General features: G+C 36.3%; 1 non-coding gene across 1 annotated transcript; it reads right to left on the bottom strand.

Moving 5' to 3' along the window:
- Positions 1-8,772: 8,772 nt before the first annotated feature.
- TRNAS-UGA (transfer RNA serine (anticodon UGA)) lies at positions 8,773-8,854 on the bottom strand. Its single transcript has one exon. It is a non-coding gene; the product is annotated as a tRNA-Ser (tRNA).
- Positions 8,855-10,472: the final 1,618 nt, after the last annotated feature.

Consider the following 10,472-nt stretch of genomic DNA (forward strand, 5'->3'; position numbering starts at 1 on the left):
ATGAATTTATTCATAGATAAATTCTAGATGGATTTGGATAGTGATAATATAATATTTTATTCTTATCATGTAGATTTATATGGATTTATTCCTAGATAAATCTTGGATAGATTTGAATAATTCGAATATAATATTATTTAATTCTATGGATTTATATGGATTTACTCCAAGTTAAATCCTAGATGGATTAGGATTAATATTAATATTGATTTATTTTATCCTATGGATTTGAATAGATTTTATTCTATTAAGACAAATCTTAGATGGATTAAAATAAGTATTAATCCAATTTATCCTTGTCTTTTGGATTTATATCCTAGATAGATTAGGATAAACATGATATATAAGAAATCCTTAATTAATTGGATTTAGATAAATTTATTGATCTAAGAAATCCTAAGTAATGTTTGATATATTTTGGATATCTATTCTAAATAGAATTAAGATTTGTACGAATCTTTATTGATTGGATTTTATTTTTATCTTATGGATTATGATGGGATTATTTCTATCTAGTAATATCCTAGTATGATTTAAATGATGATAATCCTAGATCAACGTTATCTTGAATTGTAGGATTTGATTTTATCGAAATGAAATCTAGAATAATCCTAAATGGATTTAGATAGTTAACTCTATCTTGATAAATCCTAAATAAATTTGGATAAACATTATCCAAAATAAAACTTAATTATTTAATTGATTCCCCCTTGACTAGATTAAATAATTCTCGATAATTATCCTGTGTTTAAATGCCATGCATTAGATGGATTTATCTGTTTATTTGGTGTTTATCTATTTTAAGTGGATTATCTGCTTTATCTGCTTATGTGATAATTATGCAAAAACCATATAAAAATATCTAAGTGATGATTACAACAAGTGCGTTGTATATGGTCTCCATCGGTTGGACTGTAAAATTTTGTGAAGCTGATTTTCTAATATTATCGCCACCTACAGAGTAGGGACAATAATCCTACGAAAACAGTAAGTTCATAAGGGCAGACTTCTCACATAATAAATAGAATGAACTAGAAAGTGGTTCCCAATATTATTGCCACCTGCAGAGTGGGGACAATAATCCTAAGGAATTGCGAGTTTCAGGGTTCAATCAGAATTTATGAGATAGCTTGATTTTGTTATCAACACATGAACATTGTTATGGGAGTGTGTTGTAGAAATAAAATTCTGTAATGCTAAATCTGATGGTCGTGCTTAGGCAGCATTAGGCGTGTCAACCTCCAGAGGAGGAAGCTATTGATGCGTCGGTGTTGTGACCAGGAAAATTGTCAAAATTTTAATGCGTATTAACCTCCAGAGGAGGATACAATTTATTAATTTTGCTGTTGTAAGATACATAATTGTTTTGTGGTTATTTGTGATTATGTATTGAGCATGAGTATGTGATAATAAGTTTATTTGCCAAATCTTCATTATGTCATTTAATATTTGTCTGCGATCCTTAAAGAAAGAAAACTCGAATGCCTAAATTATGTAGACCGGAAACGAAAATGGATAAGTTTCTCATCGCTGAAAACCTTGAGTTTATACTCAATGATTCATGTCCTCTATTTCCTCGACATAATTCCACGAAGAATGTTCGAGAATGCATTATGCATGTACTTGACAAGCTCTTTGAGGAATAAGGTCAAGCTATTTTCCTTTAAGTAGCTCGACAAGTCTTGGTTCATGACGATGAAAGATGGATATCAATAGAATCTGTCAAGATGATTCGATTGAAATATCCTAGAGTGACAGAATGTTTTGAGGATCTTTTGATCACTCAAATAGTTTCTGACACAAGTCATCGCCTAAAGTAATAAGAAATGACTATAAGAAGGTTTAACTGAAAAGTAGAAAATCTTCAGAATAGTCGTTATGTTACTGTTAGAGAAAAGTAACATGATAGATGACGAATTCATAAAGGCTGCATTATTCTTAAGTCCTAGTTCATTTGAACAAAAGACTAGATATGGAAATGGGAGAGCCTGAATTGTCATCAATGTTTGTTTAAAGCGAGAAAAGATGCTTTGTGAGTTGGATTGACCTACTTTAGAGAAGGACAATGACTTACATGACAATGCAACTTCTAAATAAGAAATCTTGATCCAGTTAGGTTTTTGTTGCAGTGGGAGCTATTAATGCTCAACTATTGTTTTATGGTTGATGCTTAAGGCATCATAGTATTAAAATAATATAAGTGCGACAAGGTTGAGTATTCAACAACACATCAACTTCTTAATCATTGAATGATAAAGTATTTATGGCTCTTAGTCTTAAGGCCAAGAAAATACTTAGCAATTGTTCGAACTGATCTAGACTATCAAGATTTTAACAATTTGTTTGTTAAATAGCTTGAAAGTCGAAAATGTCTGTTTAATGCACTATGAGTTAGAATCGTTTGATTCAGAACACTTATAGAAGTGCAACATAGAAAGACTAGCGAGTCTTAATGGTTTACACCATAAGAAGACAAGCAAAGGGTTATGATCAGTAGTGGGAGTCTAATCTCCATTAACGAATCCAAGCATTCATCTAATGAATGGGATAGTTATGTAAGAAGGAATCACAGTCTTTCTAAGACAAGTTTGATTAAGTGATGAGTTGTACTCATTAAAATCTTATCATTGGTGGGATAAACATTAAAGAAACTACCAACATCAGTACCTTCTACAAAACACGAGTTGTGGACTAGAGCGTCTCTAGTCTAGCACATCTCAAGGTGTAATGTTGTTCCAACACGTGTTGGAAAAGTGTCCAAGAAATTGGAGTTGAGTACTGAGGCATGTTTTAAGGTTTGTCCCAAATGATGTAAGGTTATAAGTTCTGTAATCTTCAAAGATATAATTCTTGTATGAAGATCAAGAGATGAACTACAAGCCTAACAGCGTGATAACTCTCAAGATAAAGAGAGAGATATCGGATTTTCCACATTACCAAGAAGCCATACCATTAGAAACTTTTGGACTAGTAAAATCAACTTCAGTACCTAAGATTGTAAGAACCATGTCGTAGTGGGAGCGTTCCACTGGAACACAACAAGTTCATGGGTCTAAGAGTGTCGTAAGACTCGGTCTTAGATTAACTTGAACATAATCCCTTTAACTACAATGTAGTATTGGTTAATTTGGATAATCATCTTTGAAAAGGTGATAGATTCCATATTACAATCTAAGATAGACAACATGTTTTACAAGAGTTGCAATACTACCTACAGGCTGTGTCAGTCAGTGGGAGCAAGTATCTTTGCAAGTGTAAATGTGGATCTCAAATGGCTAGACAATGACAATGGGTTATGCCCAAAGAGAATTATCTTCTCGCTATCGTTGTGCCAGGATTTATTCGATCCTATTGTCTATTAGAACTTACATAAATTAGAATGTATGTATTATGATTATCAAGACAGCCTTCTATAAATAGAAGTCTTGAGGAAATCATCTACTAGAACGTTCTAATGGATATGTAATTAAGGGCAAGAAACGCATGATTAGAAGCTTATATAGACCTTCGTGGTCTTAGGCAAGCATCTAAATCAGAGTATATGTGTTTTATCAAAATTGTCAAATGTTTGGAATTTGACATGTGTCCTTAACAGTGCTGTAAGCACAAGGAAGTTGAAAGTGCATTACATATGGTATTATTGGTACTCTACGATGATGAAATCTACAAAAGTTGCAAACAACTAAGATTGACATCTGGCGTAGGAAACTGGTTGTCTACCCAGTTTAAGATAAATGATTTAAGAGAAACTAATTACATTCTTAGCATCTAAGTCCTTTTAAGATGCTAGAAAGAATGTTGAGATTCTCTTAGCAATCCTATATCTACACATTGCTTGGAACGTTTTAGCATTAGAATTTCCATGCAAAGGTCTTACTTTTCAAGATGGAATTGTCTTGTCTCTAGTCGTGTGTCGTTTGACACTTAGTGAGATCAAGAATAATGAGATTAGTTTTGGAGATAGATGTCTCATGTATGCTATAATGTGTACTAAGTTTAATATTAGTTATGCTTATGCATAGCAAGTATATATCATATTGACCATGGCAAAGGATTTTGATTGAGGTAATGAATATACCCTAGTGCTTGAGAAAGACTAGTAACTATATTCTAGTTTACCAGTCATTCATGTAATGTCCTTGGGGTTACACTGTCTTAGTTTTATGACTAATCAGTGATCGAGTAAGTCATCCTCTGAATATGTGTTTACCTTAGGAATATCTTCCTAATAGCTTTAATCGTAAGTTTGAGTATGCCTATGAGTATTATTTTTTGATTACTCTAGTGAAGGCTAACTCAAGGGACACACGAGTTTATTAAGCTAAACAATCACATATGGGGATGAAATTAATTAAAGATCAAGTACGCAGCAAAGACATTATGGTGAAAAAGATATTATCAGAGAACAACCAAGCAGATTTTTCTTTCACTTGGTGAAATGAATGGTAGTTCGATATATCTAAAATCAATACCTGCTTTGTGTATAAGTGGGAGAGTTTTTGGCAGTGGGTATACTCGAAAGCATGTTTTGAGTATAAGTGGGAGATTGTTAGGTTTGGTATACTGAAAAGCATGTTTCGAGCAAGTTTCGCTCGAATAGAATCTTGCTTGTATACGTAAAACTCTATAATCCACTTTTAACCTGATTCAGTATTATTCGAGCAGTCTCGCACGAATAGAATCACTATTATTATTACATTGTGTTTGCTTGTGCATTTATAAGATGTTTTACAAACATTTAAATGCATAAGAAGTAAACAAAGTCTAAGTCTTTTGCTTAGTAGACCGGTTGTGGGCGTCGTCCACTTTAAGGTAACACGGTCAGATCTATGCAATGCTTTGCAAAAGAAAAAGAAGAATTTCACAACCTAGATAGGCTTTGGCTACCTATCGTGAAAGGTTGCAATGTCAGTCCGCATATTTCTAAGCCTTACTGAAATAATTTGACATTGGTGTGGTATAGCACTGAACGGATCTAACAGCAAGACGTGTCTTTATGCTATCTACTGAAAGACTAGGTCTTGATAAAATATTATTTCTTAATCTACATATGTTAGCATTGAGCATACGGTATTGATTATGCACTACTTTGACTTATCAAATGGTGCGGGTTTTTCGCAACCCAATAATCCTGATATATTGGGTAGTGGTGATTAATATCTAGCGGTGCTAGGATTGCTATTATGTTGAAACGTGCACGAGGTGAGTCTCGTTTGATAATGTCCTCAAGAGGAGCTCGAACAAGGTTTTATTATTCGGAAAACTGGCCAGTTGGAGTTTTATTACTCTATGAATAATAAATAAATGATTCTTGCTAAGTCCACTCTTGGAATTAATAAGATATTAATTAATTAAGTCCATAGCAGACATTAATTAATTAATGGACATTTATATCTTAAGCGCGGGAAATAAATAATAAAAGTGGAAACCCGGATTACTTGTAATTTCGGATTTGGATGGGGAGAGTTCAATATTACTTCTGTAGTGGCTGCTCGTAATATTCCAATATAAGCTTGTATTAAATTGTGGGTTCAATTTAATTAGTAAAAAGCTAATTGGGCGAGCCCATATCCAAAACCTTCCATAGATCCCTGTCTGGGCCCAAAAGGAACTTAATATAAATAGGAGAATAAAGGAGACAGAATAATCACAATTTTCATTACTGAAATTTTCGAAAATATCAGCCCCATCAGCTGTAGGAATTTTCGAATTCCACTCTTTTTCCCAAAAGGATTTCTTCTGTCTTCTTTATTCGAGTCCTAGTGTTTTGATAAGATCAGCCCACCCTGATATCGAGATACAGTTCGGGAACTAGAGAGAAGATCCGTGGTCTAGTATTGAAGATCATCACGTGGAGAAGGCGCGAGCAATCGACGATTCTTTGGAGAATCAAAATCGGTAACTCTAAACCGTAGAATTCATGTTTTAGGATTTACTTTCTTTGAGCATGAATTATTTGCGTTCTAGCATGCAATTATCTGTTTAACATGTGAATTGATTAATCGCATAATCGGTCAAATAGATCCATATCTGATTTATTTGTTTTGTACAAGTCTTCCGCTGTGCAAGGGGCACCAAACCCCAACATTTGGGTCGTTCGGCATTTGGAGATTATCGACCCACTATGGACTCGCCCAACCATCCGCGGCCGGATACCCCTTCTCACTCTTTCCAGCGCACCCAGACTCCGTTGTCTGATTTCGATAGGTTCACACTAGAGCAGATGATGGGGCTGATGAGTCCGGGCCTACCGGAGACCCCGCCGACGAGATCTTCCGGCGACGGTGGTGGTGGGAGAGGCGGCGGCAACGGTGGTGGTGGGAGGGGCGGCGGCAACGGCGGTGGGGGGAGGGGCGGCGGCGACGGCGGGGAGGGGAGAGGCAGCGGCGCCGGCGGTGGGGGGCGGGCCGGCGGCGACAGGGATGGCAGCGGCAGCGGCGGTAGCGAGTCCGCGGTAACAAGTCGGGGCGGGCACTACACCAAAGACGAGTCGATTGCTGTGGCGAGGGCATGGGATGCCGTCACATTAGACCCCTGTGTTGGCACCGATCAGACCGAGATGGGCTTTTGGAAGTGCGTCTTGTTGACCTACAATGAGTTCAAGCCGAGAGGCGCCAAACCGCGTGACGCAGAACAGCTCCGGAAAAAATTTGGGAGGATTCTGACACCCACCAAGAAGTTTGCGGGCATCTACGGCAACAACCTTCTCAACGCTGAGAGTGGCCGCAACGAAGCCGACGTGAAGGCTCTGTCTGTGTCCCAATACAACGCGCTATATAAGCCTAGGTTCAACCACTGGGAGGAGTTTCTCGTTCTCGAGAACTGCCCGGAATTCAAGGCCATCTGTGCAGAGGAGACTGAGGATCACACGGCGAAGCGCAATAGACGCAACAGAGCCGGGAACTACAGCAGCAGCAGCGGCGGACAATCAATCGACCTCAACGATGCCCAAGCGGAGGAGCCCTCTGATACACACACCAGGCGCTCACGCCCTCCGGGGCAGAAGGCAAGTATCCGCAGCGCCCGAATGTCTGCAGGTTCCTCCCGCTACTCGGCGGCCGCGTCTGGATCGCGAGGCGCGCAGGCGCCTTCTGGAGCTCAGTCCATGGACCATGGGGCCATGTGGTCTTGAACAGGAACCTGAATGTGCAGTTGATTAAACAACTGCAAGATAACTGTCGTTTCTACGAGTCGGCCACCGACCCGATCACCAAGGCGATATACTATGAGCTGATGTGTAGGATCAGAGAGGATCTGGGGCTGACTGGTCCACGGGCGACGCCGGGGGCGGCGGGGGCAGGGGCGGCGGCGCCGGGGGGAGTGGGCGACGAAGATGAGGCAGAGGATTCCGACTCCGCCCCCGAGTAGATGGTGGCGGTGTTTTTATTTGTTTTTGTATGTTTTTTTTTTTAAATGTTCGTTGTGTAATTTTCCGGTATCCATTAATACAACGAATATTTGGTCTCATCGAACTTTTTAATTTTATTATTATCTCGTTCTCTAATTATTTATAGTCTGATAATTTTAATTATAATTGAATTAAAATATACAATAAAAAAAATAAAGTGAAATTTGTCCACCAAAAAATGTCCACTATTGCTGCAGACACTTTTTTTTATGACCGTGGACAAATAAATTGGGGCTATGGACAAAAGAAAAAGTTGTCCGCCAAAAAGCATCCACCTATAGTGGATGCTCTGACGAAGAGTGGAGTTTATAAAATGTAATGTGTCAAGAGATTGCGAATTGTTAAAGTATTTGGAAAATAAAGTTTATAATTAGAGAGAGAATCAAAGTGATGAAATTTGAAAGATATATATTCAAAATATTAAAGCATAATTATTTCTTGTAAATCGGTTATTACCTTAAGATTAATTATGAAAAAGTCATTGGGGTTGAGGAACTTATTTTTTTAGAAGTTTATAAGTTAGTTTCACAACTTATAATATGTTTATGATCTTATTTATTATACTAAGTAGTTATGAAATACTTACGAAAAGCTTATAATTGGGTTGTGTTAGTGTGCTAACTAATTTACAGTAATAAACTAATAACTTTCACTTCTGTGTATTAAAATTATCAACACAAAGACATAATTATATCAATACAACATGTAAATTTAAATATCTAACACAAAAACATAAATTTATCAACACAAGAAGATTGATATTTTTATCATATAAAATTGATATTAGTCATTAGTTATTACTGTACGAATAACCAATTTATTACGCACCGTATATTATTAAACTCCTAACAACATAGTACCATTTTGAATTATCTTATTAGCTAAGCCAAATACATCTTACCTAGTGGACTAACGGACATTGAACATGAAAAAGAAAAAAGTGGTTAATACAAAGTCGAAAAGGAACATTGGTAGACACTCATATTTATAGCAATTATTGAAATATATTTGAGTTTGTGGTAAAAAGATTAATAGGCTTGATGAAAGGAAGGCCTCTATTCCAATTTCCAAGCATTGTCGTCATGTCACGTGTTCCGCATTTTGCTTGTCGGAAATTACAAAGTTAGAATTGAATGTGACCTGTTTGTGCAATATCCTAAAGTAGTAGTGAAAACTATTATTCATAAACTTAGGCAAATCCTCAATACTCATTTTCATAGTATAAAATATAGTACTCTCTAATTAGTTTATTATAAATCGTGTTGAATTTACTGTTTCAGTAAATGGATTTAGTTGATGTCGCAATGACCAAAAGAATCCTGATGACAAGAAAAAGGTCAAATCTCACATATGAATAAATAAAGCGTCGACAGCAGGGTTCGAACCTGCGCGGGCGAAGCCCAACAGATTTCAAGTCTGTCTCCTTAACCACTCGGACATATCGACTAATGGTGTCTCCGAGAGGGTTGAATTTTCTTAAGGTTTGGCCGGAAAATCCCATGGTCGCCCCCTCCGTAGAAAAAAATTGATAGAAGAAGAAGACTCCTTAGCTAAGCGGCAATAGGGAGGAGGGAAGAAGAGAAGATGGAGTTATTGGAATACGAAAATAGTGGAGTTACGCCGGAATTGGAGATGTTAAGAGTCTGCGCAGAGACGGCGGGAAGAAGAGAAGATGGCATGTGGTTGGGCCTAATATTAATTGGGCAAATTTAAGAAATTAGTAGAGTGCATTTATTATTTATTAGGCTTATTATAAATTTTGATTTAATAGAGGACTTTCAACAGATATATTACTCCATTTCTCAATAGAGTTATTTCATAAAAATAATTACTAAACATATCCCTAGAGACTATATTACTTCAGGTCCTAATCAATAAATGAAATTTACAAAATAAATATTATTATGCTTATATATTAAATGGAGTATATATTAGTTGATTATATTTTTAAAGCATCTAGAGTTTGTTTTATACCGTATAACTTCAAAGTATAAGCTATACTTTTATACAATTTTATAAACTAGTTTCAGTTGAGTTGGCAAAAGAAAATTTTAGCTACCATATTGTCCATTATTAATTTTTGACCAAACCATTAATACTTGGAACAAAAGCTAAGACACTTAGTGTGTATGACTAAAAAGTTTTTAAGTTTTTTTTAGCAAAAGGCATGGAACCGATTTAGGACTTTAGGTTATTGGCTATATCAAATATAATAAGAAAATATGATGATGATCATGAGTGAAGCTGTCGTTTACGTGTACTAGAAGACGGCAAACAAAATATACGAGAACACTATTCCGCCCCCTCCGAAAAATATTTCTGGATCCGCCACTGGTTGGAACCATTGTGTACGTCTTAATAAGTTTATTCTAAGAAATATTTACTCTATCTAAGTTGGAGCTTTATTTATTTTGCCTTACAAACAGGCTCTCTTTTTTGGGCCTGTTATTGATTGTACTGTTATAGGCCCGTAATTTCTTTTCTTTTTTTTTCATTGCTGCTTTCATTTTCAATCTTAGTTGGCATACACATTGACAGCATTGTAATCCTAAAATAGCTGATTGAGATTCAGTTTCCCAAGTCCTCACAAAGGTAAGAAACATTGATCTAATTATGTTTATGTTTGAGAACTTAATAATCATTTTTAATTAGGCTAATAGTATTTCATGTAGTATGAAACAAAAAATACACTCCGAACCATTGTCTTCATAAGCTAAAGCGAACACTCCAAGAACCAATTTTCCTGCAATTCCAAAGCAAGCATTTGCCTTGGTTCAACATTTTATCGATTTAATTTACTTCCACCAAATCCCGATCTCCATCTCCCTTCTCTCCCTCTCCCACTCTTCCATTTTAATGAAAACATGATGAAAATTATGCATATGGAGCCCTTACCACACCTTAACAAAATAACTGCAAAACGGCCTACTCATAAACTGGTCCTAATTCACAACAACTTCATGTCCAAGAATCCATCCTACATCTCACTAAACAAACATATGATCATGAAAAAATCTACTAATAGTAAAATCAAGGCTGAGAAGACCAACAAAGGCCTCATCTC

Source organism: Salvia hispanica, chromosome 1, assembly GCF_029641045.1.
Source record: "Salvia hispanica isolate PSC_SH4W2 chromosome 1, Shi_PSC_v1, whole genome shotgun sequence".
In the NCBI taxonomy this organism is placed as follows: Eukaryota; Viridiplantae; Streptophyta; class Magnoliopsida; order Lamiales; family Lamiaceae; genus Salvia; species Salvia hispanica.